Source organism: Eleutherodactylus coqui, chromosome 2 (genome assembly GCF_035609145.1).
Source record: "Eleutherodactylus coqui strain aEleCoq1 chromosome 2, aEleCoq1.hap1, whole genome shotgun sequence".
Lineage (NCBI taxonomy): Eukaryota > Metazoa > Chordata > Amphibia > Anura > Eleutherodactylidae > Eleutherodactylus > Eleutherodactylus coqui.
Window position 1 is genome coordinate 155,110,070 of NC_089838.1, and position 26,257 is coordinate 155,136,326.

At 43.4% G+C, this 26,257-nt stretch overlaps 1 pseudogene; it reads right to left on the minus strand.

The window, feature by feature from the left end:
• Positions 1-22,359: 22,359 nt before the first annotated feature.
• On the minus strand, positions 22,360-23,499 carry LOC136610039 (tigger transposable element-derived protein 1-like; annotated as a pseudogene).
• Positions 23,500-26,257: the final 2,758 nt, after the last annotated feature.

Below are 26,257 nucleotides of genomic sequence, written 5' to 3' on the forward strand. Positions count from 1 at the left end.
TGTGCAAGTACTGCTCGAAGACCAAGGAATATTGTTATTGCCCCCCAGTCACCTGACCTTATCCTGTTTAACTATTTAAAAAAAAGAAAACTAATATATTTTTGGAATATTTTCTAAATGTTTCAAGTAAATACGAATAATCATTACCGATAATAAATAATTGTGCATATCATAACCAAACATTCTATTGCTCGATAATCAACCCATCTGGATGTGCCTCTTATTACCCGACAAATGAGAAAGCAGGTTTCATCAATCAAAATCTATTGTTTCATCCAGATTTCTTTCTGGATGTTGTTTTTTTGTGATCCAGATAGAATCCTATGACAGAACCCAGTAGTGGAGAAGAAAATGAGATGCAGGTAGACCCTTATTTCCACATATAAAAAATGCATTTTGGCTTACTGTGAAGAATACCTGAGATCACTAGTCTGTCTCTTGATCTATCATAAATAGTAATGGGCATCAAATGTCTTTCTTTGGAAAATCACCATGGCCATGAGTTTAGAGGAGATGTATAAGTGGGCAGCCTGGAACCTCATGCTTTATTGCAACCAATTTAAAGGTCTGTATGGCGCTGCCATCAAAGCTTGTGTTGAGTTAGCACTGTTGAAATATATTTTTGACACCTGGGGCATTCATTCTTCCCCTGGACCAAGGCCTAGTAATATTGGAGAACCATACCTTTAGTCTCCCATCCAACTATACTAAGTTTGTACTGTAATAAGGCATATCAGCCTGAAAAAGAATGTGTTACAAGTAGAGATGAGCGAGCACCAAAATGCTCGGGTGCTCGTTACTCGAGTCGAACTTTCAGTGATGCTCGAGAGTTCGTTTCGAGTAACGAACCCCATTGAAGTCAATGGGCGACTCGAGCATTTTTGTATATCGCCGATGCTCGCTAAGGTTTTCATTTGTGAAAACCTGGGAAATTCAAGAAAGTGATGGGCACGACACAGAAACGGATAGGGCAGGCGAGGGGCTACATGCTGGGCTGCATCTCAAGTTCCCAGGTCCGACTATTAAGCCACAATAGTGGCAAGAGTGAGACCCCCCCCCCCCCCGCACTGTCAGCATAAAGATTGTTCTCCTCTGCCACAGCTGTAACAGCTGTGGCAGAGAAGAACGATGTTAGCCCATTGAATTCAATGGAGCCGGCAATACAGCTGGCTCCATTGAAAGCAATGGGCTGCCGGCGATCGCGGGATGAATTGTCGGGAAGGGCTTAAATATATAAGCCCTTCCCTGCAATTCATCCAGAAATGTGTAAAAATTTTAAAAAAATATACTCACCTGGTCCCGGCAGAACGATGTCAGCCCATTGAATTCAATGGAGCCGGCAATACAGCTGGCTTCATTGAAAGCAGTGGGCTGCCTCTCATCTGATTGGTCCCGCTGAGCCAATCAGAGGCAGCAGTCACACACCCATTCATAAATTCATGAATGGGTGTGTGAGTGGAATCTGCCTCTGATTGGTCAGGCTGTGACCAATTAGAGGCAGCTCATTCAGCAGGTGGGGATTTTAAATCCCCGGCTGCTGAATACTACTCACAGCTGTTCAGAGCAGTTCAGGAGGACTGCCGCTGGCCGCGCTGAACTCCGTCTGCCGGGACCAGGTGAGTATATATATATTTTTTTTTTTTACACATTTCTGGATGAATTGCAGGGAAGGGCTTATATATTTAACCCCTTCCCGACAATTCATCCCACGATCGCCGGCAGCCCATTGCTTTTAATGGAGCCGGCTGTATTGCCGGCTCCATTGAATTCAATGGGCTAACATCGTTCTGCCGGGACAAGGTGAGTATATATATATTTTTTTTTTTACACATTTCTGGATGAATTACAGGGAAGGGCTTATATATTTAAGCCCTTCCCGACAATTCATCCCGCGCTCGCCGGCAGGCCATTGCTTTCAATGGAACCAGCTGTATTGCCGGCTCCATTGAATTCAATGGTCAGTGCTTGTTTAATCGAGACGAGTACCGCGTGGTGCTCGTCTCGAGTAACGAGCATCTCGAGCACCCTAATACTCGAACGAGCATCAAGCTCGGAAGAGTATGCTCGCTCATCTCTAGTTACAAGCAAGGATTACATCAGTATGAAAGTTATTTATTAGGATGACAATCCTACCATTTAAAGACGTTTTCTAGTAAGCGGGATACTGTGGACAGTAGAGGAACATAATTGTGAGTTAACATAGCCAAGCTAGGAATTATGAGAGAGATTCTCAATTATATCAAAGAATCCATCTGTCATTTAAGTGTAAAGTATGAGAATCTATGGGTTTACATTGTAATAGGACAACCTCCTACAGGCTGAGAATAAGTCTGAAATGAAAGAATAATATCACCCACATAGAGTTCAATTTGATGGACCTCAGAACCCATTTATAAATGTTTTATCAGATCTATTGCAAATTAGTTAAACCAAGGGTTCCCTTACCATTATAAATATGATGGGCAATAAGGGACATCCCTGGCAGGTTCCATTACTAATTGAGTTTAATTACCATTGTGAATATGATGGGAGATAGGGAATGTCCCTGATGGATCCGGTTACTAACTAGAAAAGGTTCAGAAAGAAAGCCTGAGGTTAAAATTTCAGCTTAGTGGCTGGAGTATAATTCCAATATGGCGGTTTTAATTTGACCTTGTGAAGCAGATTTGTCCATTTAGGCGTCATGTCTACGGGTGGGTTAGAGGGCCGTGCGTATCTGTCTGGGTCTTCACTGCGGATGTATGTGGAAGCGCCGGCTGCTACACATGCACAGTAGAGTTTGTTTTTTTTTAAACTCCTGCTTTCCTGCGGAATCTGCGGCCTGTCCACAATGTCAATTGCAGACGGGCCGCGGATCGCACGACTTCCATTGACTTCAATGGAAGCCGTCTGTGCGGGAACCACACTCAAATGGAGCATGCTGTTATTTTGTTTTCCTGACCAAGAGGTACGCAAAACAAATCCGCATGCTTTAACCCTTTCCAATCCAATGTCGGGCCTGCCCCGACATCATAATTTCCCTCCACAGCTCCGATGTCGTGGCAGGCCCGACACTGCAGTGCAGGAGTGGATCTGCACCCGATCATCAGACACATCTGGTGCAGATACACTCCTGCACTGGTCCTCATTGAGGACCCCACGAGGAGAAGGCAGAAAGGGTTTTTAACCCTTTCTGCCTTCTCCTTTACACATTACATAGCACTCAATTAGCGCTATGTAATGCACGGAGATTCCGGCCGGCGATCATGTGACCGCCGGTGTCACCAGACCCCCAGCGGTCACATGAACGCCGAGCCGGGAGCCTGCACCGTGGGGGGGCCTGCTTACCTGTCTGGCGTCTTCCGCATTCTTCCTTCTGTCTCCCGGCTCGGCGATCATGTGACCGCTGGGTGCCACCTGACCCCAGCGGTCACATGATCGCCGAGTCGGGAGGCAGAAGGGAGAATGCGGAAGACGCCGGACCGGTAAGCAGGTCCCCCCACGGTGCAGTGAGCAACTGCACCCTCCTGAACTCTGTCCGTTCAGGAGGGTGCAGGGAAATGTATTTTTTCTCATCCATTCTCACCAGCTCCAATTTATTTGGAGCTGGGGAGAATGGCTGAGAAAAAATAATTGGATTGGAAAGGGTTAATACCGTCACAGACCCCCATGTTTCTCTATGGGCGGCTTGAACTGGCCTGCACGGATTCCGCAATTCAAGACCGCCCGTGGACATTAGGCCCAAGAGAAACAAATAATACAAATGAATTCTGTTGAATGCCTTCTCCGCAACCAAAGCAAGCAACAGAGAAGGCATCCAGGTGATCTGTGCTCAGGTGAATGAATCAATGAGTTTTGTCTAGAACGTGACGTCTGGCAACAAAATCTACCGGTACTTGGTATGATTTTATTAATTGAGGAATGATGTGAGAGAGATAATTAGACACTGTCAGAACCGGCAACTCTCGGGGCCGCCGTGCCCGCACCACCGGTCCGGCCACCCGGGGTACAGGAGCACGGCGCAGAGGTACCCCGGTTCTTGTGATCTCCCCGGGCCGCTGTAAGACTGGTCGCCGCCGGGTTGCTAGGGAGGCAGCTGGTGCTTCTAGTCGCCTGACTACCAGGCTGGCTTCCCTGGTAACTGTCTGTGCAGTGAGACTGGGGGCGTGCCCCCAGCACCGCCCTGATTAGCCCTGCTGCTGTCAGGCTCCCCGCCCCAATCAGCTTCTGGGGCGGGAGCGCTGACAGCATTTAAATAGGTGTGTTTTCCTCTCAGGCCTTGCCAGTGTTAGTTTGGTCTTCCAGCTGCACCCGCGTATTCTTTTGACTCCTGTTTGTGACCCCGGCTTTCTTGACCTCTGCTTTTGGACCTTGACTACGTTTTTGCCTGACCCCCCTGTACTGCGTACCCTCCTGTTGCCGACCCGGATTGTCTGACCGTTCTACCGTTGTTTGTCTTCAGTGTCTGTTTGTCTTCCCGTGTCCCGCTTCCCTAGTGAGGGTAGGGACCGCCGCCCAGTTGTCGCCCTGGGGGTTAGCCCAGGGGGGCAAGTAGGCAGGGACAGGGGTTGCGGGATATATCAGGGACCCCCATATCCCGGACACTGTCCTGACAGTAACACTGGCCGAAGGTAGGTCAGACTCGTGCATCCGCCCGGCTACTTTGAATCCCTCGATGGAGGCCGTGGCTGCGTTAGCGAACCAGGTCCAGGTCCTTACTAACCTGGTCCAGGACCTAACCGCCCGCATGCAGCTACAGGAACAAGTGGCGGCTGCAGGTCCCATGCAGCCCCCTTCCGCTCCCGGGACTATGTCAGAACCCCGAGCCACGCTGCCGGACTGCTTCTCTGGAGAGAGAGGTCAGTTCTTTGCATTTAGAGAGAGCTGCAAGCTCTACTTTGATCTCCGACCCCACTCCTCTGGTACTGAATATCAGAAAGTGGGAATTGTAATTACCCGCCTGAGGGGGGACCCCCAAAATTGGGCTTTCTCGCTACCAGCAGGCTCTCCAGCCCGACTATCCCTTGACGCTTTTTTTTCCGCCCTGGGTCAAATTTATGACGAACCCGACCGGGCGGGCTACGCAGTCTCCAAACTTCTGGCCCTGCGCCAGGGTTGTAAAATGGCGGAGGACTACTGTTCCCAATTCCGTCAACATTGTACGGAATCCGGGTGGAACGATGCCGCCCTAAAAGACTTATTTTTGACCGGTCTGTCTGAGGGTCTCAAGGACCTACTTGTGGCCCACCCAGAGCCTAGAACCCTGGAGCAAGCCATGACGCTTGCTATTCGGGCCGACCGACGTTTGAGGGGCCGACACGCCGCTCGGGCCACTCCACTCCCCACGCCCACTTCTTCTACTGACCTGACTCTCTCACTTCCCACCACCGAGCCCATGGAACTGGGAGCCATGAACCCCAAGCAGCGACGGGAATATCGCCTGAAGAAGAATCTTTGCTTCTACTGTGGGGAGCCGGGTCACCGCATTGCCACCTGCACTAAGAAGCCACGGCAGGAAAACTCCCGCTCCTAGGCAGTTGTCGGGAGGACTGTCTAGGAGCTAAGGTACTCCCTGTGTTATCCAAAATGTTATTGCCTTGCACCCTAGAATTTCATGCTTTCCACCGTACTGGGCAAGCCTTTGTTGATTCTGGGGCTGCGGCGAATTTCGTTAACTTTAATTTCGTTGCTCAACTGTCCGGGGTTTTTTTACGTTTAGAGACCCCGATTCTGGTTTCAGGAGTGGACTCCACCCCATTGCAAGCAGGGGTGGTTCATCTGGTTACCCCTGAAGTAAGGTTTACGATAGGAGCCTTACACGTGGAAACCTGCACCTTTCTAGTGATGAGAGATTTGTCTGTGGACGTCGTCCTAGGCCTCCCCTGGCTCCGGGAGCACAACCCGGTAGTAAATTGGGACACGTTGGAACTGGTAAAGTGGGGTCCCCGCTGTGCCAACCACCTTTGTGCGGTGAAGGTGGGAATCTCCACCTGCGAGGGGACCCCCCTACCAGATTACCTCTCCGAGTTTTCTGACGTGTTCTCCAAACAATTATCTGAAGCTCTGCCCCCTCATAGGGAATGGGACTGTAAAATAGACTTGATTCCTGGGGCCAAACTTCCTAAGGGCCGCATTTATAACGTTACGGTTCCTGAGAGAGAATCCATGAGGGACTATATCCAGGACAGCCTGGCCAAGGGGCACATCCGGCCCTCAGAATCCCCGGTGGGTGCCGGGTTTTTCTTCGTTGAGAAGAAGGATGGGGGCCTCCGGCCCTGTATTGACTATAGAGAGCTAAACAAAATCACAGTACGAAACCAGTATGCCCTTCCACTCATTCCTGACCTCCTCAACCAGGTCGCTGGTGCCCGATGGTTTTCTAAACTTGATCTCAGGGGAGCATACAACCTCATCCGCATTCGGGAGGGGGATGAGTGGAAAACCGCCTTCAATACGCCCCTCGGGCATTTTGAATACCTAGTGATGCCTTTTGGATTGTGTAACGCCCCCGCCATTTTTCAGGGGTACATGAACTCAGTGTTTCAGGATATCATGGGGGTGTTCGTGGTTGTATATCTAGACGACATTTTGATTTTTTCCTCCGACTTGCCAAGTCACCATACTCACGTTCAGACTGTACTAGCTCGACTCAGACATAACAAGCTGTTTGCCAAACTCGAGAAATGTGTGTTCGGGGTACAAAAGATATCATTTTTGGGGTATATCATCACGCCATGCGACTTCCAGATGGATCCTGAAAAGGTGAAAGCCATCACGGAGTGGGCCCAGCCAGGGTCGTTGAAAGCCCTTCAACGCTTCCTCGGCTTCGCCAACTACTATCGCAAATTCATCAAAGACTTCTCCGTGGTGGCTAAACCTCTAACGGACCTCACCAGAAAGGGGGCAGATGTGAGGACCTGGTCTTCTGAGGCTCTGAGGGCCTTCGATACCCTAAAGGCGGCGTTCTCTTCTGCACCTGTCCTAGTACAACCAGATCTGTCCAGCCCTTTTTTGGTGGAAGTAGATGCCTCTGAGTTTGGTGTGGGAGCGGTACTGTCCCAAGGTCCCTCCACTCTCACCAACCTTAGACCGTGTGCCTATTTTTCTAGGAAGTTTTCTTCCACCGAACGGAACTATGATATAGGCAACCGGGAATTGCTGGCGATTAAGTGGGCTTTCGAAGAGTGGAGGCATTTTTTGGAAGGAGCCCATCACCAGATCACGGTACTCACAGACCATAAAAACCTCACCTATCTAGATTCCGCTAAGAGGTTAAATGCTCGGCAAGCCCGCTGGGCCTTGTTCTTCTCTCGGTTCAATTTTGTGGTTACCTATAGACCCGGTTCTAAGAATGTCAAGGCTGACGCCCTGTCTAGGAGCTTTGGTTCTCCGGAACCTGCCGAGCCGGAGCCTGAGAGCATTCTCTCCCCTGGGGTGGTCCTCGCTGCTGTCTCCTCCGACCTTTCACCTCTCATTCACGCCGCTCAACAATCTGCTCCTGAAGCCCTTCCGGAAGGCAAATTATTTGTCCCATCGTCACTGAGATTGAAAGTGTTAGAGGAGACACACGCTTCTGTCCTAGCTGGACACCCCGGCATCAGGGGTACGCTGGAGTTAGTATCCAGACTCTATTGGTGGCCGCACATGGCCAAGGAGGTACGGGTATTTGTGTCCGCGTGCCCGGTTTGCGCAAGGGGGAAGAATCTCAGGAGACGTCCTGAGGGTCCTCTTCTTCCCTTGCCCATTCCGTCCAGGCCATGGTCCCATTTGTCCATGGATTTTATTACTGATCTGCCATCCTCGCTGGGGAATACGGTCATCTGGGTAATAGTAGACTGTTTCTCTAAAATGTCACATTTTGTTCCGCTTTGCAAGTTGCCTAACGCCAAACTTCTGTCTGAAATGTTCATCAAGGAGATTGTTCGGTTACATGGGATCCCCGAGGACATTGTGTCAGATAGAGGGGTTCAGTTCGTCGCTCGCTTCTGGCGAGCCTTCTGTAAAAATCTAAACGTAAATTTGTCCTTCTCCTCCGCTTTCCATCCCGAGAGTAACGGACAAACGGAACGAATGAACCAAGAACTTATCCAGTATCTGCGACTGTTTGTCTCTGATAACCAGTATCAGTGGGCCAACTACTTACCTCTCGCCGAATTTGCTATCAACAACCATGTTAACTCGTCGACCCAATTGTCACCTTTTTTTTGTAACTATGGGTTTCATCCCCGGTTCTCGCTTTCCACTCCTGTGGTCTCGAACAATCCGGCCGCCGACATATCCTCTGAGGAACTGTGCACAGTTTGGGCCCAGGTTCGTAAGAACCTTCAGGGTTCCCAAGAGAAACTGCGTAAATACGCAAATAAAAGATGTACCATCTCTGCACCTTTTGTAGTCGGGGAGCAAGTTTTGTTGTCCTCCAAGAATCTGAGACTCAAGGTTCCCTCCCTGAAACTTGCTCCTCGGTTCATTGGCCCATTTACTGTTTCTCAGGTCATCAACCCGGTGTCATATAAGTTGGCACTTCCTGACCCCTGGAAGGTCCACAAGGTGTTTCACAAAAGCTTACTTAAGAAGTATGTGACTCCAGTTCTACCCACCCAGAACCCGCCTCCTCCTTCTCTGGTACAGGGGGAACTGGAGTATGAAGTAGAAAGGCTGGTGGATGCCCGACGGGTTAGAGGTGTGCTGCAGTACCTGGTCCACTGGAGAGGATTTGGCCCTGAGGATAGGACGTGGGTCCCTGCCAGGGACGTTCATGCGCCACGCCTAGTCCAGGCATTCCACAGGGCTTTCCCGCTTAAGCCCGCACCTGGCCATGGGGGTCCGGTGTCCCCCCGTAGAAGGGGGGGTACTGTCAGAACCGGCAACTCTCGGGGCCGCCGTGCCCGCACCACCGGTCCGGCCACCCGGGGTACAGGAGCACGGCGCAGAGGTACCCCGGTTCTTGTGATCTCCCCGGGCCGCTGTAAGACTGGTCGCCGCCGGGTTGCTAGGGAGGCAGCTGGTGCTTCTAGTCGCCTGACTACCAGGCTGGCTTCCCTGGTAACTGTCTGTGCAGTGAGACTGGGGGCGTGCCCCCAGCACCGCCCTGATTAGCCCTGCTGCTGTCAGGCTCCCCGCCCCAATCAGCTTCTGGGGCGGGAGCGCTGACAGCATTTAAATAGGTGTGTTTTCCTCTCAGGCCTTGCCAGTGTTAGTTTGGTCTTCCAGCTGCACCCGCGTATTCTTTTGACTCCTGTTTGTGACCCCGGCTTTCTTGACCTCTGCTTTTGGACCTTGACTACGTTTTTGCCTGACCCCCCTGTACTGCGTACCCTCCTGTTGCCGACCCGGATTGTCTGACCGTTCTACCGTTGTTTGTCTTCAGTGTCTGTTTGTCTTCCCGTGTCCCGCTTCCCTAGTGAGGGTAGGGACCGCCGCCCAGTTGTCGCCCTGGGGGTTAGCCCAGGGGGGCAAGTAGGCAGGGACAGGGGTTGCGGGATATATCAGGGACCCCCATATCCCGGACACTGTCCTGACAGACACGATGTTAGCATAAAGCTTTATATCCTTATTCAGCAGTGAAATTGGATGAAACTTAGCTGGGGAGGAAGATCCTTTACCAGGTTTTGGGAGATTGACAACATCTCAGTGTGGAAACAGCCATCTTTCACAGCATTAGAGAAAACATTTAAGAGGTGCAGAACTATTACTAGGGTGAATTTTTTTTTAACAGTTACTGTCGAATTCAGGGATTTGAATCATATTATGTAGATCGCCTTTAGTACCTCAGGTTGAGAGGGATTGGAACTGGGATGGAGAGGACAATGAGCCCAGGCGGGAGTTAAAGGGGTGTTCCAGAGACTAAAAATTACTTCACAACCACTCTGACCTTCCTGGTTGCTGCTGCAGCCAATTTGTGGCTATAGATGGTCACTAGGGGACATGTTGTTATTTCTATAGTGCAAACTTATTCCACAGCTCTTTCAGGTAATTTGTTTATTAACCCCAAGCAAGCTGGGTACTCATTTTACCGACCTTGGAAGGATGGAAAGGCTGAGTGAACCTTGAGCTGGCTACCTGAACCATGCAGTGATTGAACCTGCAACCTTCAGGTCGTGAGTGAGAGCTTAGGATTGCATTTTGCTGCCTTAGCACGCTGCACCATGCAAGGCCCCAGTGATTTGCTACAGCAGTCATATGTCTAGGTCAGCTTCAGACAGGAAGGACAGAGGGGTTGTGAAGTAATTTAAGTCTCAGAAACACCCCTTTAATATTAAACTTGGTGGATTGGTAATTGTGTGAGTAATTTTGAATATTGTACAAGGAGGTACAGTAAGATTTAAATTGCTCAGCAGTCTGCCTATGGTCTATTTATATTGACATATAGAAATGTCATTTTGAGCTTATTAAAGTAACTGCAACCTTAGACTTAGGGCTCAGTCAAACGGCCACCGATCCGCCCGTGTTTCTGCATGATAAGACCGCTGCACTGCAGGTGTGGACAACTCTCCGCACCGGCTGGAAGAAAAAACACATGTCCGGCAATGGAGCTGGTCATGCAGAGAGTCGTCCGCACGCGGTGCGGTCGTCTCCTCGTGCAGAAACACGGGGCAGATCGGCGCCCATGTGACTGAGCCCTTAGGGTGTGAAGCTTCAGTGATAATGATAGCATTGGGGCAGATTTGTTTTTTATTATCAAGTAAAACTATGTGGGAGGTAAGTTCTAAGGTTTCTTTTTCTTACTTTTTTTTAGCCTGTGAGCAGGGATCTCATGAATGCTTTATTGCACTCAATGCTATTTGGGGAATATCCACTCATTGTGCATTAGTAGAGAAATAAGGGACTAAGGTGTCAAGAAGTATATTTTTGTTGGGATGTTGTAGGATGAAATTGTAGAGTTTGCATTGTGAATGTGTTGGAGAGCTGAAACATTCGTTTACAACTAAGGTTATTAACCCCTTAATAACCAAGCATGGTAAATATACAGTGCTTGGTCCTGGGCTTTAATCCCAGCTGATAGTAGAAGTAATTAAGCAGCAGGACGGGTTCTCCACTGTTAATCACAGTAGAGAACCTGGATGAGAAGGGAGAAGCAATTCTTCACCGCTTCTACCTCCTCCTTTCCCCAGTACATAGAGCCCAATGAGTGCTATGTACTAAGAATTGAAAGTGGAAGTATTTCCTCCACTATGCGACCAGGCAATCACGTGACCGCTAGGAGCCCCCTGTTAAAGCAGAGCTTCAGGGTCCTAGCAGCCCCTGATTAACTCTGCCAGTGACTATTATCACTACAAGGGAATCTTTTCCCCTGTAATCCGGGCTCCTATGGATGCTCCAGCTACAGTGGAAAAGTGTCAAATAAAAAAAGACAATATGAATCCAAAACTACACATATTATATATCAAAACATTCAAAACAAAATGAGGAGCCCATTCCCATACTTTATTTCAGCGTAAATTCACAAATTAAAAAAAAATAAAAACTATAAATGTTAAAATATAATTTTTTTAACTTTTTTACCCCCAATCTGAATGAGGCCTAAGGAGTTAAAGCAGGAAAAGATCAAGTGATGTTACCAATGGAGATGGAGTACAATTGAAGTAAGACACGACAATCTACCAAGAAGAAAACAAAGCCAAAATGAGAAGGGTGAGGGAAAGAGTTTAAAGAGTAATTCCTTTTCCCACCATATTGGCATGTCCACATATGTAGCCCCTCCTCCAAAAGAATCAGAGACATTGTGAGGTTGGTTCTAGATTTGACCATGGTATCCAAGTCAGGATCTAGTATGTAGTTAAAATTACTTCCTAAGAATAGCAGGCTCTGAGCACATCTTTACTTAAGACAGTAAAGACTGAACACTTTATTGTGGAAGTAGACATTAAGAATCACGTATACAACATTGTCAATCTAACAAACAAGCCCTATATATTTGCTTTGATGGTCTGTTATACAGTAAAACATTTTATTATGAAAGCTATTGCTTTTTTTCATTGCAATCATTACTCCCTTACATTACTCCCTTGAAAATGCAGGGGTTTTGTCCTTGTGGATATGAGTCTCCTGAACTAGGAGAGAGAAAAAAACTGAAATATTGGGTTAAATGCACAACCCCTGACAAAAAGCAATCGAGACCAGGAAGTAAACTTGACTTGTCTTTATAAAACAAAAAAAACAGCAGATTGACACGTTTCAGGAATGCAACCCTTACTCAGAATGTGGCTCCTTAGAGATAACCCATCCTGGACACGTTTCGGGAGAAAAAGTGGCAGGGTTATAAATTATCTTTAAATTATTTAGCGTTGAATGACTGGATAGTTGAATGACTTGAATGACTTTTAATGTTGTGCAAACAACATTAAAAGACTGTTCTATAAATATTACCATGGATATATTTATATTGTTATCTCATACTATTTCTTAAATTAATGAGCCTAACTACATGACATATGATTGCATGATAGACTACTAAATGGTACAAATCCTATTAACTGCTAAAAAACCTGTGGGATCAATAGGTGATTTTACCGTATACAAAATATGTAATTCTGCAAAAAGGCTCATCTAATTCTGTCACCTTTATCTCTTCTATAAGATTAATCAGTTATAGAACTAGAATATTGGAAAACATTTTTTTATAGTACCGCTTTTTAAGTTATATTTAATTGAATGCATAATTAAATATTTTATTACGTGATATATGTCTAATAGTCAGTTTACATTGACATCATGACTTCTGCTAATAATAAAGTTAGAACTGTGTAATATCTATTTGAAAATGGATACCAACTAACCGTGATGGATCCCAAAAACTTAAAATAGAGACTACAGATTTCTTTTTAACCCATTTAGGACCAGGCCCAGTAAATATACAGCGCCTGGTCCTGGGCTTAAAGCCCAGCCGTATGTAAAATTATGGTGGGGATTTAAGCCTTCTGTCTCTGCAATCAATTAGAGACAGGACGAGTTGTTAGCTGTTAGTAACAGCTGATAACCCGGAGGAAAAGGCAGGAGGGGCTTTTAATAGAGATGAGCGAGCATACTCGCTAAGGACAATTGCTCGATCGAGCATTGTCCTTAGCAAGTATCTCCCCACTCGGAAGAAAAGGTTCGGCTGCCAGCGCGGGGGACAGGTGAGTTGCGGCCATGAGCAGGGGAGAGCGAGGGGAGAGAGGGAGAGGGAGATCTCCCCTCCGTTCCTCCCCGCTCTCCCCCGCCGCTCCCCGTCCGCCACCGGCAGCCGAATCTTTGCTCCCGAGCGGGCAGGTACTCGCTAAGGGCAATGCTCGATCGAGTAATTGCCCTTAGCGAGTATGCTCGCTCATCTCTAGTTTTTAACCCTTTCTGCCTTTTCCTTCCCCAAGTACACAGTGCTCAAGTGTAACTTTCACTAGGGAGACCGGGGATCACGTCACTGCCGGGATTCCCTGCTATAGCAGAGCTGCAGGGGCGTACTAGACCTTGACCAGCTCTGCCAGTAACTAATATCACCACAGTGGATGTTTTCTCCTGTAACTGGGGCTCCTATGGATGCCCTAGCTACAGTGGGAAAGTGTCAAATAAAAAAACATGTGAATGTCCCCTGTAGGTCTTACATGACATCATGGGGTACATAGATAGTAAAAAACATAATTACATAAATAAGTAAAACAAAATTACAGAATAAAACAACAATATATACATAAGAAAAAACACAAAACAAAATGAAGAACCCGTTCCCATACTTTATTTTAGCGTAAAAATATACTAATTTTAAAAAAGCTTGAAATGTTTAAAAAAATCTTTTCCCCCCCAATAAACCTAAAAAATAGGAAAAAAAGTCAGTGAAAAGGATATTCAGAAAATAGTCCTATATATCATGGGGGGAAAAACGCAGCAAAAATAATTTGGATAGCTAAAGGAAAAAAATAGGGCAGTAAAATCACCACATGGGTAAAATCCCTAAAAAGTGTCTGGTCCCTAAACTACAAAACAGCCTGGTCCTTAAGGGGTTAAAGTCAAGAATATGACTATCTCATTCTTGCTGTCAAAATTTCTGTATACCCTGAATGGTCCCCACTGCTTTCTGGCAAAAGGTGACATTGGGCTTGACTAACATCCCATCACTACCCACTGACAGTGAGCAGTGAGAACCGCCCTTTTGACACATTGACAACATAGCGATCCAGACCTAAGAAGAGCCGATCAGGGCAAATGGAAGGGAGTATGAAAAAAACAGAAAACAGAGAACGAGTCAGCGGGGCCAAGAGCTATGAAACCTGCACTGCTGATTTTATCCCATGACAGGTCCTCTTTAAGCATCTTAACATTAGCCAAGCCTCATCATATCTATTCAGCACTTACGATAAATGTTAGCTTTGTGGATATGTGTAGAATCCAGTTATTACAGGGGTGGTATAATGATGCACATGGCATATATTTACAAATGTCTTTTTTTATATTTAAATGTTAAGTAAAGCTGATAAATGAAGATATGATAGTAATCCCAGTGATCCCAGTCTGCAGCAGCCAAACATTGCTCTTTACTAACTATAATTAATAATGAATTCTTTCCCCCAAAACAGAAAGGGCTTGTATGGCTTTTCTGGCTTTTTTCCAAAATGCTGTGGTCATGAAGACATTCTTGTTATTTCAATGTCAAGTTACGCATAATGTCCCATTAACCAGTACACCTTTCATGAATTATAATCCAAGAAAACATGTAAAACCCTCTTGCAAGTAATGAGCTCTTTTCTTTGGTAAAAGTGAACCATATCAATGAAAATAGCTTGGGTTTATTTCTCTTTTTTTACGATCAAATATCGTCATTATAAAGGAATATTTTTTCAAAAGAATAGTAATAAATGAAGTCTTTTTTTATCTTTTTATAAGGCGTACTTTGAAAGAAAAATAACAAAAATGTAAGGGCGCAGATACTGGGACTCCTCTTGACATATGCCTCTGGGAGTATTTTTAAGGATTATTGTACAGACAGAAGGTCCTTGAGAGCATGACACCATTAACAGCAGAAATCACACAAAAAGATATGTATGCAAAACCATCCCTACTCGCATTACAGTAACACAATGATCAGACTTGCGTTGTCTTAGATGATGACACGCAGTGTAGACGCTGACAGAATGAAATCTTGTCACTGTATGTTTTACATGTCACTCAGTGGATCTTAAAAGTATATCAGAAAAAATGTTCACAACCTGTTTTGTAACAGTGATCCTATTCTAACGTGTTTATTTCACTGTTGTAAAGGCCCTATACTTTTATTTACTATATAGAATTACTGTATATTTACTAAACAATTTTTGTACTTTTTGTGTTGTACATTTTTATGAAAACTCCTATATTTTAATAACTACTATAAAATTATTTTTCACAATGATTTAATATACAGTATTTTTTTCTATATTTATGAGCTATTCACTCAGTGACTCTCAGAGCACATATCACATTAAAGAGGACAACTGTATTCACCCTTTTATCTACATCCTATCATATTACAAATTAGGCAAATTATAGATTATTAACAATGTCTTAAGTTTATTGGGGTAGATTTACTATTGAAAATTTCAAATTGTACCAGAGAACAGTCTTACATGCTTTGCATGACATTTATGGTGCATTTTAGACCCTTTTTTTTTTGTTGGCTTGAAAAGGGGCATGGCTTTGCAGAAAAATGAGCCAAAAATGTCCAACTGGATATTAACCCCTCTGCGGTCAATTATCACACCGTGGAAACAATTCTCTTATAACAGCCACACTCAATAGGTAGCGATCCTAGAGTGTAAAATGTATTAGTTCCGAATAACTTCAAACCAATACCATAGGTTCACTGATTTGTTCAAAAAAGGTACTCTTTAAAGTGTCGGATTAAAAAGTAACTTTCATGGTTCAATATTCTGTTCTATGAAAATTCTAACGTATTTCTTTGATTCTTCTGCCACTGTGAAACAAAAGTTAAAAATGAGTGACTAAAGATGAACCAGTTTTATCATCTAGCAGTCACTGTGATAAATCTGGAGCACTTTAAGACTATCTATCTATTAGATAATATTAGTAAATCTACTCATGTTGTTGGTTTTTAAAACTTGTATTTTATGTATACTTGTTAAAATCTTTCTAAGAAAGATATACTATAGCAACTCATGTGTGTTAGATTACTAGAGATCAGGCATTTATCCAGGGATACATTCTGACTGCCATATTGGAATCAGAAGAACTTTTCCCTGCAGCATGAGCCAATTGGTAATTGCCTGACAAGGGCTTTTGCCTTCCTCTGGTTCAACACTGTTGGTATTACAACTTAATGGACTTATGTCTTTTTCCAAGCTTATCAGCTATATAACTATAGCTTCATGAAAATCTAAGAGAAGTGGCAGCATTCTAGGCGTCCAATGAAAACTGAAGTTTAATCAACCACATTAATTGCAATACATTACCGGAGCCTTTTTCAAGCTTTAGAAAACCTAAGATACAGAGCAGAAATTTTGCAATTTCATTGGACTTTTGGAGTGCCACCACTTCTCTTTGTTTTATTGTATGTGACCCTTGATCAAGGTCAAGTTCTTGGTACAAACTTGATCTTCAATTCGCTTCTCCTCTTTACAGGTTTATATGACTACATGTAAATATACAAGACCATGTGCCAAAAATGCCGAAGACCAACTAAAATTGATTATAGGAACCATTGATATCTTATACAACATACAATATTCATATGGATTGGTACATTACTACCTACTGTTACAAAAGTTAAGAAACAAATTCTTACAATTGAGGCTCAAAGCTGAATATCAGAGATAGACAGTACGGAATTTTCCATATGTCTAATTAAAGGGATATGAGGTTACCATTTTTCCTAAACACTTACCTGCACTTGGTAACTATTGTATACTATCCTCAAAACAGAGCAGTTCTAAAGAATGAGCCGCTCTATACTGACGAGTCACCCTTCAATTTTATTAACTTATCTGTTTGAATGTTTTTTTTTGAGTAGCATACTGTAAGTTAATATGGTCTTACAGAACTGGCATCACTCCTGTCTGTTGGCAGTGTCTGGTAATGTGATTCATTCCCATTCAAGCGAATGCTGCAATGTTATACAAACCCAATGAAGAATAAGGGTACAGTTTCTAGGAGAAAAAAAACAGGCCTTAGAATAGAAGAAAATGACATATAGAGGACAACATTTTTCGAGCCAGTAATATCATTTTAACTAACTGAACCATACAGAGTTGATACACTCACTGGAAGATACACTCATGGTAACTACTGATATCGAGAGGGCTATGTCCTCACAATTAGAATGGTCAATGTTTCCCAATCATATGGTAGATAACACAAACAAAGCATGTTCAGATGAGAGTCATCCAGAAGAACAACGATCAATGCCATGGCAAAAGAAAATACAAAAGTTTCCTTCTATGATACCTTCTGGAGTTGTTTGTTGATCTAGGCAGAGCAAAACAACATCTCATTCCTTCTAACACGTGAATGAAAACTTTTATTATATAAATATGAAGTTATATTATTATACTCCACTTTTTGAAATAAGAGAACATGGAAAATATGGCACAGTTCTTTTGAGATAACTAACTAAAGCTGCCAAATGAGCACTGTATTTCGAAGGTACACGGTTCAAAAGTTGTAAGATTACTACTAAGGTTGTTTTATTCTTTACCACATTTGGAACAGGAAGTCTGTGTTGTTCTTGAAGAATTCTGAAAAGCAATGTCACAGTCTGATGACCTCTTCTCCTCATTAAAACGTTCCCAAAGACAGCTCTCTGCATGATGTTTTGTATCTTCAGCAGCCATGAACTAATTTGTACCTCTTATTTTGATCATGCAGTGGTGAAAGCACCAAACAATATTTTTCTTTAAACAGGGAGAGGTCTTTCAACAGCTCAGCATGTACTTCTACCCTCTTTTTAATCTTGGAGCACCTATTTATTTGCTCTTTTCACCACTAAATCTTCTTTGCTCCTTTTAGCCCCCCTGCAATGCTGCTAGTTAAAAATCCTCAATGTTTTTTTCTCCATAGGCTTACATTCGAAAGGAGACATTACCATAAAAACGAAGACAGGAAAATAAAGAAAATGGTTACATGCTAGATTTGAATTTGTAATTTTGATCCAGCGGTGTTCAAATATTTGCAATCTTCCACAAAGATGAAACATTATGTATGTCTACTAACATGGTACAACATGAAAGGCATCATGAGTTCCAGCTTTTAGCACAGTTTTGCTATTAATTCCTATCAAAATATTACAAGACACAAATCTATCTACCTTTCCTTCAAGTGATAGTGTATTTTATTTTAGTATTTGAAGGTTACTTTCTTTATGATGAAGTTGTTATACATCATGTTCTTACACAGTAATCAGATCTAGTACCTAGAATGTACAGATATGCAGTATGGCCATTTGGCTTAACTGCTTAAGGCATTGACCCATTAAATATGAAGGGTAGATCTGTATTATGTGCCATTTTTAAATTTAGGGAAATGCATTTCTTTCATAGAATGAGTTACAGTAGAAACAGCATTTGTAAATTTCAGTTAATGGTCTTTAACACTGATGGGATTACAATAATAATTAAATTTAATTTGCATTCGGCTACTTTTTCATAATATATGTCCATTAATTTCCTAGTTATTTGGACTCAGTTTACTGTTATTTAGGTAATCAACATATACTGTTACATATACTGTAATTTAAAAGACAAAAGAGGTCACTGATGGTTAAATTAAAAAAAAAACTATTTTATATTCACTCTCAAGGTTCATTACTCTAGAAAACTCTTGAAGGTGGACAGGACAAGATATAATTCCCCCTGTTCTTTTATTCAGTTATGAAAATCCTAACTTCTACCCAGGCACTGGTATAATATATAAAACTCCAACTTCTAAGGACTGGCAATGTTTGAAATGTGTTCTTCCAGAGTCCTCACTTTACTGATTTGGCTTGGCACATACTTATACACAGTTAATAATCTAAGTAGGTAAAGCACCAATGTAAAGTTACCTTTACACGGGACGACTGTGGGGTACACAAGGGCCTGACAGCCATCCCACAGACTATCACTATTGTGCTTTTACACGGCCACCGGACTCCGTTCACTAAAAACAGGCTGTCGTTCAATAGATGGATGACTGCCTGTTTACACAAGCCAACTCCAACAAGTGACTGATTGGTTGCTCAATGCCCTATTGGAGGCAGTATGTGCACAGGACGATTATTACCTGAATTCACTGTTTCCAGTAATTATTCAGGTACCTTTAAGTATAAACGATGGGCAGATGAGACAGCAGTACCATTTTAGATTACCCCAAATTCATTGAATGCTTACATGTTTTATACTTTCTCTAGGACTAGGTCTTTCCTCATGATTAAGCATTGGGTTTAATGTTGATGTACGTCTTAGCACTTACAACAGTGTGCTGCTGGATATTGGGTATGTTTGCTTTTGTATTTCAATCATGGCAGCCTGTATTTTTACTTCATATTGTTTGGATGTGTTGAACAACTTTTTGCTTTACGATCCCCATAGACATTAGCGTTAAGTCATCCATACCAGCCAATAAAAGTGGAGCTGGAGCTGGACGATGCTCTAATGTGTATGGGGGCAGCTCAACTTTCCCTTGACAGATAATGTTGAGGGAAAAAGGGTTCGAGGATGTTAAATTTTAGTGCCTAATTTTTTTCCCCTAAGAGATAAACTGCCACCCGTGGTGTCTGCTGTGGCTTACCTCCCTGAACACACAAACACTTGGCCAAGCCCAAAAATACATGTATGGTTCAAAAGTATTTTATTCAAACTGCATCACACTGTTTACAGTATATCAATAAAATTGCAATAAAGATAGCATTAGCACAAAACTGTATCTTTTTTAATTTGTACTAAAACTCATCAATTTATGCAGTATTTTTAATTAACTCTCTTGTCCATGACCCCCACGGTCTGTTGGACCAGGGACCATAGGAATAGAGATGAAAAAGATAACCCCACATAAAAGAAGGAGAAGAATAAGTATGGTAAAGAGTACCTTGAAGGAAAGATTACAGAGACTCAAGGATAAGATGGGGAAGCTGGGGTAAAAACATCTGTTGAATGATCATTTCTCTGACAGTTGTTGAAGGTGTATGGGCACCTATAGTCACTGCTAAGGAGCATAAGGAGGGATGAAATGAGCAAATATTCCTTACGTGTTTTCTCTGGATCATAAAATAAAATTGATGTTTTTAAGCTAAAAAGGAGTGTTGGATATAATTTGAAAATATGGACATCTCCAGTTCCCTGTATCATAGACATACTTATATCACTGGATTCCTTTTGTTTCGGTCATCAAAAATCCTGGTACTGCTTTTAATAATTTTTTTTAGTAATGTAGTAAAGTCAGCCAGCTGAATTAAAGAAAATGAATGCAGAAGTGACTAAAAGTTTATGTTCATATGATGAGGATTTGTACTAGCATAATTGACTGTGGATTTTCAGAATAGTCCAGACTAGTTGTATTGAAATTCAGTGGAGCTAATCTATGGTTTTTCAGCAAGGGATCCACGACAACAATCAACTTGTAGATTATAAAATCTTTGCGCTTTCAGTATTCTGAACATATTTTTTTAGCCAAACCTTTTTTCCCTTTAAATGCTGTCAGTGTTCCCAATAGCAGCCAATCTGGTGAAGTTTTAATTTTCATGCCAATTCTGTAAAAAATTAAAGCCTGATTACTTTCATCGACACTGACAAACTTTGTTAAACAGTTTTATGCAGCCATGCTAGTGTATATGAAAAAGGTAATTACCTAAATAATCACATTCACATCTTGAAATCCATAAAGGTTTTGAAAGTTATTTTGGAACTTTGGACTATTCTAACACAAAAAAAGTTAGCCACAAATAAAATCAGCTATTGCCAACCTTAAGATGTCCAAGATATAATAGTCATTGACAAAATAATAATTGAATAAAACAAAAAGTACGATTCTTTTAGCTTTATATACTATGTCCACAAGATGGCCTCAGCATGCCATAATCAGGGTTCATTTGTTTCTTCTGAAGAACAAGAGCTCTGATAAAACTCATTACTTTATTCTTCTTTACAAAAAAAGCACTGATGTTTTAAATATATGTTAAATTATAATCATTTATTTCTCAGTGGTTGTAATGATAATTGGACAGTGCAAATGCAGGAAAGTTCAAATTCAGAGAAATGTGGAAGGTTTTGAATACATAACCTATGAACAAATCATAAACAAAAAGTACTGCAGAGTGACAGAGAAAGGAAAGATGTCCCTGCCCATGAGAGCTTACCATCTAGAGGGGATGTAGACAATGAGGTGAGGGTAGAAGCTGCTTACACAGTTGTCCTGTGGAGACAGGGATATTGCAGGTTGCAAGTTTTTCTGCAGAGTATCGGTGTCAGGTTAATTTTGAATGTTTTAATGGTGATAGATTTTGATATTTTGGGTAGCAAGTACAAGAATGCAGATAGTCCCCGACTTACGAACAGGTTCCGTTCCAGGAGCCTGTTCGTAAGTCCATTTTGTTCGTATGTCGGATTCTATTACTTGAATGCACATTCAAGTAATAGAATCGTTGGGTGTAAAAAAAAGTAACAAAAATAGGATCTTACCTTGATAAGGTGACACAGCTGGAGTACATGGACTGGCTTTCTGTGGGAAATTACTGACTGGAAGTGGAGGAGACGTTGGGCGATGGTGGAGAAGCAGAAATGGGAGACAATGATGCATCAACAATTGGAGAGGATGAGTTATCAGCACTCAGTGGTAATGGGACATCAACATTAGAGGAAGGGTGAGAAGATGTTGGCGTGGATGCTGTAACACCTGACGTCGATGGCACTGGTTCAGCATCATGATGAGACTCATCGCATCTTTCCATCCCCCTAAAGAACCGGTCTGAGGATGCCTGGGTGGTAGCCGCCTTTTTCTCATCGTATATGGCCCGGTAGCAATGAAGTGCATCGTGGACAGATGCTGCAACCTTGGTGTACCATTCCACATTTGGGTCCTGTGATTCAAAGAGTGCCAGAGAGTCTTCAATCATTTGAAATGCCTTTGCCATCATCTTGGTCTGGAAATGCTTCAGTGCTCGTTCCACTTCCAGTTCGTCCTCTTTTTCTTCCTCCTTCCTCTGGTTTTCCAGTTCCATGAGATCTTCATTTGTCAGCTCCTGGTTGTGCACAGCAAAATATTCATGGAAGTCCTGTTCCTCAAGATGAAGGTCAAGCTTCTCGCTGATGCTCACTAAGTTGTCGACTACATTTTGTTCTTCTGCCTGTAGCTTCGCTAAACTAGGGGAATCATGGACAAACATGGGGCACAGTTTCTTCCAATTCATGGTGGCCGTGGTAATTTCACGCCATGAAGCATCAATGTTCTTTATGGCATTATAGATTCATGCAATGTCGTCCCAGACTCACCCTCAGTTGCCTTCAGTGCCTGACGAAACGTGCAACGGAGATAGTATTTCTTGAAGGTTGCAATGGCCCCCTGGTCCATTGGCTGGAGTAGGGAGGTAGTGTTGGGTGGCAGGAAAACTACCTTCACATATGCATGAAAGTCATCTAGGAAAGGAGGGTGGGCCGGTGCATTATCTAAAAGAAGAAGAATGTTGAATGGAATGTTCTTATCCCGGCAGTTCCGTTCCACCTCGGGGATGAAATGGTGATAAAACCAGTCTTGAAACATAGCAAGAGTGACCCAGGCTTTTCTGTTACTCTTCCACACAACAGGAAGTGAGGCCTTAGCTATATTTTTCAGGGCTCTTGGTTTTCAGCATGATACACTAACAATGGCTTGATCTTCATATCTCCTGCGGTATTTCTGCCAAGCAATAGCGTCAGTCTGTCCTTTGCGGGTTTGAAGCCAGGCATAGACTTCTCTTCCTTACTGATGTAGGTTCTGTCTGGCATTTTTTTCCAATAAAGGCCTGTTTCGTCAACATTAAATATTTGCTGAGGTGAAAACGCACCTTCTTTGATAATTTCTTTAAGTGTAGCGGGGAACTCCTGGGCTGCTACCGTATCTGCACTTGCCGCCTCTCCTGTCACCTTTATGTTATGGAGGTTATTACGTGCCTTGAAGCGGTTAAACCATCCATGACTTGCAGTAAAGGTCACATCTGCTGCTTCTTCCCCATATTTTGTCTTTACATCTTCAAAAAAGACTTAAAGCCTTCTCTTGAATCAGCATTAAGCTTAGTGGCTTTCTTTTCTGATGACAATCCTCCATCCAAATGCTCAGAAGATTTTCAAGTTCTTCTATCACTTTTTCACGTTTCTTACTAATAGTAGTAGAATGCATCGGTACTGAACTTCTCACATGTTCCATGATCCTATCCTTGCTCTTCAGAATGGTACCGTTGGTAGAACGATTCATCTGGTATGAGCAAGCAACATCAGACATCTTCTCACCGCGCTCTACTCTTTTTATGATATCAGCCTTTGTTTGCATCGTGATGGCCTGGCGTTTTTTAGAAATTCCAGCATCACCACTTCCTTTGCGCTTGGCACCCGACATGTTTGGAGTTCACAACACTCGTTGTACTGAAACCACGTAGGTACAGTTAGAGAGAGCTACTGTTTGCGGCAGGCGCGGCTCCTGCTCGCTGCTGCCACCACTCTGCCGCCATGCGAATTAGCCTTAGGCGCTTGAGGACGACCTTGTTCGTATGTACCGAAATTCGTAACTCGAATGTTCGTATGTCGGGGACTATCTGTATGGGGAATACACTGGAGAATGAGATTTTAGAGATGATTAGGAAAGGAGTATACAAAAGAAGCAGAGGCGTAACTTGAAGCTTCTGGGCCCTCAATGCAAAATCTGTAACAGGGCCCCCAAATATAATGCATTATTCATAGTACTGGGCTCCCTATATGGAGAGGAGAGGCTTTATAGGCCCCCATAGGCTCCTAGGCCTGGGTGCAACCCCATCCTCTGCATCACCTATAGTTGCACCCCTGAGGAGGAGGGCCAGAGAAGGTCTTGTAAGGACTGGAGATGATGTATGGGAAGGTATTGAGAGATAAGGGTTGAGGTGAATGGAAGGAACAGGTTGTGACTAGTCTTGCAAGTCACTGTCAGTGTTTTGAAACGAGGAAGGGAAGATCACAAAGATTGTTTCAGAAGTCTGGAGCATTGACTAGCATTTTTGTTGACTTGGAGATGAGCAAAAAAACACATCTGGGGAATATATCTGGAGGTGGTAAGTGATTGGATGTCTCATCCAAAGAACAAGGTGGAGTCAAAGGTTATCCCCAAGCAACAGAGATTGACGAATGCAATCTATGGTTGTAGTATGGGGACTGAATCAGATTGGGAAAGATAAATTTCATTTTGTCCATATTGAGATTTAGGAAGGGGAAGGAGGAGATAGCTGAGAGGTGATATCAGATCAATAAAGTAAAATTTAAGTGTTATCGGCATAAAAGTGGCATTGAAATCCATGGCATTTTATAAACTGTTGTAGGCTAAAAATACAAATATAGACAAACAAAGGTCCCAGGATAGACCTTTGAAGGTTAGCAACAGAAAGAAAGAACAAGAGGAGGAGGTGGTGGGCCAGGGGAAGACATTAAAATGGGGAGGGCTTGATAGGCATTCTGCTAGGACAGCCCTGGGGCCTTTCAGAAGGCCCCAAGCTGCCATGACACCCACATGGCTCCCTGCAATCTCATCGCAGGGGGCCGTACGGCACCCCCGGGGATTTAAATGCCGCTGTTAGAATTGACAACGGCGTTTAAAGGGTTAACAGCTATGTAGCTGATCAGAACTGTTGCTGCCGGGTGTCCTCTGTCAGTGCCTATGAGCCCTATAAACTTATCAACTAAAATAATGGACTCATAGGAGTTGGGGCGTTGAGTTCGTTGATGTCCTTGTGGTTCTCAACTTGCTCCAGATAACCACACTTTCCACCCACATAGCTTCCAGTCGTTGTATATAGCTGACTAGCTGGGCGGCAACTAACAGAATGGTATTTAACAAGGAGAAATGCAAAGTCCAACATCTGGGCAAGAAAAATGAAAAAAAAAACACATACAGAATGGGAGGAATTAGGCTAAGCAGCAGCACATGTGAAAAAGACTTGGGTATACTAATAGATCATCGACTGAACATGAGTCAACAATGTGATGCAGCATCCAAAAAGGCAAACACAATTTGGGGATGTATTAAGAGAAGCATAGAGTCTAGATCACGTGAGGTAATTATCCCCATCTACTCTTCCTTGGTCATACCTCATCTGGAATACTGTGTCCAGTTCTGGGCACCCCACTTTAAAAAAAACATAGACAAACTGGAGCAAGTTCAGAGAAGAGTTACCAAGATGCTGAGCGATCTGCAAATCATGTCCTATAAGGAACGGTTAAAGGATCTGGGAATGTTTAGCATGCAAAAAAGAAGGCTGAGAGGAGACTTAATAGCTGTCTACAAATATCTGAAGGGCTGTCACAGTGCAGAGGGATCAGCCCTATTCTCATTTGTAGAAGGAAAGCCTAGAAGCAATGAGATGAAACTGAAAGGGAGGAGACACAAATTAGATAATAGAAAAAAAACTTACTGACAGTGAGGGTGATCAATCAACGGAACAGGTTACCATGGGAGGTGGTGAGTTCTCCTTCAATAGAAGTGTCCAAACAAAAGCTGGACAAATATCTGTCTGGGGTGATTTAGTGAATCCTGCACTGAGCAGGGGGTTGGACCAGATGACCCTGGAGGTCGCTTCCAATTCTATAATTCTATGAGTCATAGTTCCTTTAAAGCAACCCACCAGTCTTGGGCAAAGAAAGATGGCCACACCACTTCCCTGACTAGCTAATGCACACTGTGCATTAGTATGCATCATAAGTCAAACACATTACACGCAGCTTTGAATGGCCAATGATACACACATGTGCAGTACTGGTCAGTCAGAGCAACTTGTAGTATTTTAAACTACTGATGCATATAATGCAAAGTGTGTGCATTGGGTAGTCAGAGAAACAGTGTGGCTATCTTTGTTTATCCAGGACCGGAGCATCGCTTTAAAGATGGGTGCGATGTTTGCGTGTTTAAATGAAGAATGGGACAAATAAAACGGGTTTTTATTTCATTAACTTGCACTTTCTAAGTTGAAGACATACAACAAAGTGTCTCTAAAATAAATTAAAGGAGTTATCTTGGGACATAGTCTTTCATAAAAAACTTGCTCAGCTTGCAGCAGTAAAATCACAGAATACCTACTCCCCATTCTGCGCTCCCCCACCGCTGCCACTGAACTTCACTTCCAAGAAGGTAGTGA